General features: G+C 38.8%; 1 protein-coding gene across 1 annotated transcript in view; it reads left to right on the top strand.

The window, feature by feature from the left end:
* The first annotated feature begins 5840 nt into the window (after nt 1–5840).
* The window catches only part of ankrd34ba (ankyrin repeat domain 34Ba), a 15340-nt gene continuing 14194 nt past the window's right edge, over nt 5841–6986 (top strand). The window contains exon 1 of the mRNA XM_005944599.3: nt 5841–6252. The gene's annotated coding sequence lies outside the window, so the exon portion shown is untranslated. The remainder of the gene's footprint in view (nt 6253–6986) is intronic.

Below are 6986 nucleotides of genomic sequence, written 5' to 3'. Positions count from 1 at the left end.
TGTTGCTAAGGATTGTCTTATTGCACTGGAGTCACACTGGGTTAAATATTTACACTTGGGTTTTAAGGGGTATTTATTATTTTCTTCATTATTTTATTTACGGGTTGTACGGAAGCCCCAAATGCAATTTCATTGTTCTCTGACAATGACAATAAATAAATAAATACTAAATACTAAAAACTCAAGTCACGTCTCAAAGAAAGCTACAGGCTAGCTGCGGACATGGCTGCAAAGATAGCTCACAAGAACAAAATGAGGTTTGACAGATATGTAACTGCCTCAGACTTGGAGCTGGAGATCAGGTATTGGTCAGGAATGTCCGCATCTGGGGGAAACATAAGATTTCAGACAAATGGGAACACACTGTGCATGTAGTGGTGGGTAGAGCAGGCAACCTCCCAGTATATACAGTTAAGCCTAAAAGCAAAGATGGTCCCCTAAGAACACTACACTGGGATCTGTTGCTATCATGTGGCTACCTACCTGTGGAGGAAACCAGTGAGCATGTACAGAAGCCAGTGTCAGCAGGCCAAGAACCCATGCAAGTCCTGTGCTAGAGGAAGAGAACTCCTCAGATGAAGAAGATGATCTGCTCATCCCAGTTTGGTTGAGCACCCCTGTCCCCACGGTCAGTGAGAGTCCTCTAAATGTCCCTGATATTGACAACCCACCTGATTTTGACAGCCAATCTCATTTTGGCAACATACCTGATATGCCGGCCAGTACTACAGATAATACTGAGTACTTACCCACCGATGGAGTCACATCAATCGAACAAGTGGATGAAACAGCCTCGACTGAAAATGACTCACCCGTTGATGATCCAGACGTCTAAGAAAAGCAACTTCCAGTTGAGGAGGCTGGCACCAGAGGTGCGAATCCTGAGGAAAGAATGGAGGAAAGGGTCCCAATGGATACAGGGGAAACCACAGATACAAATGATTCTGTCAGGAGATCTGAGAGAAACCGTCGTCCGCCACGACAGCTTGATTATACAGAGTTAGGCAATCCCCTGATCACAGCAGCAAAATCATTCGTGCAAGGACTGTCTTTAGCTTGGGCAGAGGTCATCAGTGATGGTGAAGAGCCTGTTCCCACCCCCTTCCTTGACCCCCTGAATAATCATCATTTAACTGTTTACCATGCACAGGGATGTGCATGAGTTCAGGAGGGGAGGGTGTAGCCCAGATGAAAAAAACACATTTACACCAATGATAAAGGAAGAGGAGGTGTTATTTCCTTTATCTTAACTGTTCACATCAACAAAGCATCATAAGTCCTATGACAATTAAATGCACCTCTCAGTTCACCCCACGTGGGGGTACCTAGCACTCGGCGACCAATCAGAGCCTATGCAGGCCGCATTCACCTTGTCAGCCAGGAAGTGAGGTGAAGGTGCGTGGTCCTCCCCGGTTTTTCTCATCTCAGGAACAGGAGTGGAGGCATCTGCTACTTAAACTGAGAAACGCAGGGACGAAAGAGAGCAATAATCCAGAATTGAGAGGAAGGAAAGCAAGAATACTTACCTGCTGGAAGTCCACAGTTGAGTGGCTGGATGAAGGAGAGAAGCAACGTTGGTAAGACAAGTGTTATTCCTTTTCATACGCACATGGCGGAAAAAGTATGGCAGCAAATGGAGAATGAGAAGGGCAAAAGCGGATCGTTGAATGAAACGGATGAACCAGAATTGGTTTGTAAAAATGCTGCAACTTAAGTGGTGTGGAACTGGTTTAGCTTTCGTCCGTCAGATACACAACAAAGCACTACTTTTGGTAGAGCATGTTAGCGGGCCGTCGTTATTACCGTGTTGTTTGGAAAATACGGCACACTTAAAATCAATCCTTTGATTTTTCTGAAAATCGACAGTGCCCCTTATAATCCCGTGTGCCTTATGTATGAATTCTGGTTGTGTTTACTGACCTCGAAACGATTTTATGTACACGGCGCTCGAAAATCTGTCAAATGTTTTAGTACGACTGTGCTAAGCTACAAACCCACACCGCTTGATGGATTGTCGGAGCATTACTGCTATCGTAGGCAGGAGCCTCGCGGAGTGAAACGTACTGTGTTTCAACATAATATTACCGTATTGTGTGTATAACCTCTTTTTAAGTTTTGTGGATATTATACATGGTTATGCTGAGGATATGTCGGCCAATTTCCACTGGAAATACCTTTTGGTTAAACTGTCAGCAAGGAATTTGCATTTGCACTGTTAAATTTTTATATAACTTTAATGGACATAAAAAACAGCTGCTTGTTTAAGTGAAAATACATTGATGGGTTTTGGTTTTTTTTTTTGCACTAATAAAGTTGTAAAGTATTTTGTCAAGTGTCAATTATATCGTTATCGCAAATTTTCAAATGTATATCGTGATAAATATTTTTGGTCATATCGCCCTGCGCTAATGGCGAGCCAACCATTTTGAGGACAATTCACCCTGAAGAAGATACACACCCACGCACTCGTACTTATATTCCAATTACACTCAAAAGGACCTTTGAAGTTGGCTGTTGTCAACATAACTTGAATTCTTAAAGGGCCCCAACAAGTACTTTTATTTTGTTTAAGTGTGCACACTATTTATTTTATTTTATACTCTTTTTCTTTCCCCTGTACAAATTGGACACTGTTTTTTACACTTTGTAACAATACAACAGTCTCTACTCAAAAGTTAATTCCGTGTCCGAGTCATTATTGCTGCTCAATACTTTGTCCCCTCATGAATTTGGTGTCTTCTGATTCTGGCCAGGGTTTTATTACGAGCCCAAGTAGTTATTGCGCTGTAATTCACCTTTACATCTCTAAAGTTGGTTACACTAGGATTTACTGGTTAAACTTGGGAATAATTCATACTCGGGTTCCCAGTACTACTGCTTTGAAGCAGATGGGGCAAAGGTTGTCAAAAAGCAAAGAACAGTCACACTCACATACACACACAAAACGCTGGGTGAAAAATAACCCAATTTGTAACAGGGCTGGGTTATTGGTTTGACCCAGCACACTGTGGTAGGATATTTATCCAAAAATGGGTTAAACTGACCAAAAATTGGGTTGAAACTCATAACGCTCCACGAGGGTTATATTACCATTAACATTTGGGTTAATCTTCGATTTACTAGGTGCTGGTTTAGCTCAGTTAGATGAGCAGTTAACCATATGCTGCATGGCTGAAAGCAGTTCGGCCTGGGTTCAAGTCTGACCTGTTCCCCTTTGCCGCATATCTCCCCCTTTTACTTTTCTGTCAGTCTTCACTGTATCTGTCTAATAAGGCTAAGAAAAAAAATTCAGCATACAAAAACTAGATTCAAAGCAGATTGTTCTTTCATTACCCCAGCGCGCATGACTTTGAAATTGTTAGAATTCACTTTTTACTTACCATGTTTTATTTCATAGTAGAGGAGAAGTCCAGTGATATCTGATCAGGTCACAGTGTAGTTGAAAATGGCAGTTTGTGAAGAATGATGTTGCTTCTTCTGAGGATTGTCTTCAATGCAAACAATTGGGTAAAATTTTGACCCAATACTTGATCAAAGCTACCCATCAAACCGGGGAGTTAATTAAAGAACCCAGCATATTGCCAACCCAACTCCTGAGTCATGACTTTTGAACCAATATTTTGTCAAACTAATCCAACTTACCCATGACTTTTCCCCAAAAGTTGAGCTATGAAAATAACTCAGCATTTTTTAGTGTGTGTATATACACACATACAAAGATCTCAAGATTTTAGAGAAATTTCTGTTTCACGTACAATAAAAAATATCAATAACTTACAAGTGTGTATTTATCATTTTCTTTTAATCATGGGTGGAATGTTTAATCTTTTACTAACTAAAATGAGAAAAAAAGCAATTAAAAAATAATAAATATGAGCTGCATGAGTTAATATAAAGTGCTTGTTTAAGGATTCTTTTTACATATACTTTGAAATAGTTTTTTTAAACTAAATATAAGTATTTTAAAGGACCATAATTTGACATAACCTTTACAAGAGACTTAGTAGCACAGAAGTGGCTCAGTAAAATTGCATTTTACTCAAATAATTTGCTTTATTTATATTCTAAGTCAAAAACTGAATAATAAAAGTATTTGATTTAATATACAAACAAAAGGCGTGTTTACATGTTTTGCTTTTATTATGGATAAATAAAATCCAAATGACCATAAAATATCAATAAGACCTCATATGGAAAAACGCTGTCCGATGCTAACATCTTGTGGAGGGATTATATATTGCACTCTTAGTTCCTCTTTCCGAGTTCCCACTTGGGATTTCAAACTGGAATACCCCTTTACAGCCTACCTAACAATCTAAGATATAAGACTGGGCTTGCAAATATAAGTAAAACTTGCAATGGATACTGTCACTAGTGTGTGGGTGTGGCTTGCTAAATAACAATAGAATTAAAAAAGAAAGGTAGAGGAAAAAATACCTATTCCGAGTAATCCATGAATGGCTCTACACTGTTGCTGTAAGCAGCAAAACCCTGTTTTCTTTGCTCAACTCGGAAGTGACATCACTTCTAGCTCAGACTTCAGAGGTGACCTCACACTTGTTTCTATGGCTACAGCAAAGTGATAAAAACTATGTACCATTGTTTGGACAGTTACTGTAACAGCTGGGTTACAAACAGCCTTAGCAGAATGTGCAAAGAATATAAAAAAGTCAGAAGCATGGCAGTTTTTATAAATACTGTGCTCTAATGGTTTTGCATTTATTTATGGCCATTCATTTCATTATAACCTGTTAATTGTTTCCCCATCTCTGGCATGATCTTTTATTGAACCATTTAAAACTATTGTTTTTGATTAAAAGTAGCCAGTGAGTGAATTAAGGATGATCCAACCCAGTCACCTTGAAATGGCATATTTATCTGCACTTGCTGATTTGTTTAAGTGTGCATAGACTGTATATGTAAGATGGACGTGGCCACAGTGATATCACCTGATGGTTTTTGAACTTCACATTTTGAAGCCTCAAACTCATTCTGGCCACCTTCATGGTATTTTTTTGGAGCCAGAAGTGACTATATTTGGCAGTAGCGGCACTGGGTCTGTTGCAGTTGTAACTTTAGGCCTTAAAAACTAAACTAAAAGAAAGAACGGAAGAAAGAAAGTATGTTATAAAACCAATTTATAATTTGTAAATTAGTTTTAAATGAGGGAACTATTCACTGACACTAAAACAATTTTTTTTCTATCTGCATTTAAAGCTTTTAATTAGTTAATTTAGCTTTAACATTTTACTATAAGACTTCTGGAGCCAGCCTAAGGTAGCCACAAGAGAAACTGAAGCTTTTGAAAACTGTTATGAGGCTACTGACAGCTTCCTGCTGAGCATATTTTCCTACTGGGTGGATCACAGTAAAATAGATATAAAACATACACAACCACAGACAGCTTTTACATACTATATGGAAAACTGAACATTTGGTCCAGCTGGGCTGGACAACACAAAGTAAATATGATCTATAGAGCCACATTACTTGCATTAATGGGAAACACATCAGACTTAAAATAATAATAGGATAATTATAGGATAATTATTTGTTAAAATCTACAAGTCTTTTTATGGTGAATAAATTGAAAGTAATCCTTGTCTTTCTTGAGTCCCTGTTACAAGCCTTCACATTCAAGCATTCATATTACAAAAAATAAGGTACATGCAAAGAATCTGGTTCTCACAGAGGTGTGTACACACTCTCCCCCCACACACATTCATACAGACAAAGAACAGTTCCTCCAGCACAATTACAATGTGTGCCGTCATTCAGCCTTCTTGATGGTTGTCATGGAGATGTCATTGATAAGGTGGAGAAAATGCAGTTTCCTTTCTGCACATAAGTTTAAAAAAACAAAAAACGTCCTTTGTGGCTAATTTCATAATTAATAAGCCTTTGCTGAATCAGACCCCCTTTGATGAAAGAACATGTTGTTGCTATAGTGCTTCACCTTGTGCGTTCATCTTTGTCAACCTTCCTTGTTTTCTCTCTCTCTGCAACTGCTGCTCCTGCTGTAGCGATGGATTAACCATTTCTTAGACCTCCCTGAAATCAAGTCTGTATCACTCGCGCTCATAACACATTTTGTCTGAGAAGCAGACTCATTCTGGAAAACCTTGGTTGCTGCAGTTTCTTTCTCTTCTCAGTTATTGTGACACAATCCTTCCAGCATCACGCCAGTCGCAGCTCTGCAACAGGAGAGTGAATGTCTGCAGGAGAGGACTAATCTTAACTGACTGGAGGCTGGTGAGTCACACAGATACACAGTAGCGATTCTTCAACTTCGCAACTTAATTTTATTATTTTGCTTATCTTACAACCAGTTAATAACTCTGAATGGAATTTAATGCACAAAAGGTGTTAATCTTTGAAGTAACAAAGATAGCATTGTAATTATATGGCTCTAGGATCCTCACCATGAACAACACACTTGCAGTAAACAAATATCTACACACACAAACACACACACAGTGGTCTTCCACAGGATGAATGTTGAGCTAATACTGTTCAGGTGAGGTGGATTTTTTTGATATTCAATGTGCAGAACTGTTAGAGATCTGCAGAGAGGAAGACAAAAGGTGTAATGTTTGCACTGCAGTTAGTAAGCATTTGAAGGGAAAATAAGGACAGCATAAGGGTAGAGTGAAGATTTTAAGCTACATTGTAAATTGTCATCCCAAATTGTTATCCCAAATCTGTTGTATGCTAGTTTCATGCTACCTTAGACATCCACATTTATAATGTGCATATTATAAATTATATATGTCAGTGTCACATCTGGGCTTGTGAGATACTGCTCGAACTCCTCTGCTAATACTGTAATAATGTGGCTGAAAAGGTTATGAAGACACAAATGCCAAAGGCCAGAACCCAAGAGATGCATGTATACAGGGAGTGCAGAATTATTAGGCAAATGAGTATTTTGTCCACATCATCCTCTTCATGCATGTTGTCTTACTCCAAGCTGTATAGGCTCGAAA

Source organism: Haplochromis burtoni, unplaced genomic scaffold, assembly GCF_018398535.1.
Source record: "Haplochromis burtoni strain Fernald_Lab_line unplaced genomic scaffold, NCSU_Asbu1 Contig_407, whole genome shotgun sequence".
Taxonomy (NCBI): Eukaryota; Metazoa; Chordata; class Actinopteri; order Cichliformes; family Cichlidae; genus Haplochromis; species Haplochromis burtoni.
This window is presented reverse-complemented; position numbering and strand designations above follow the sequence as displayed.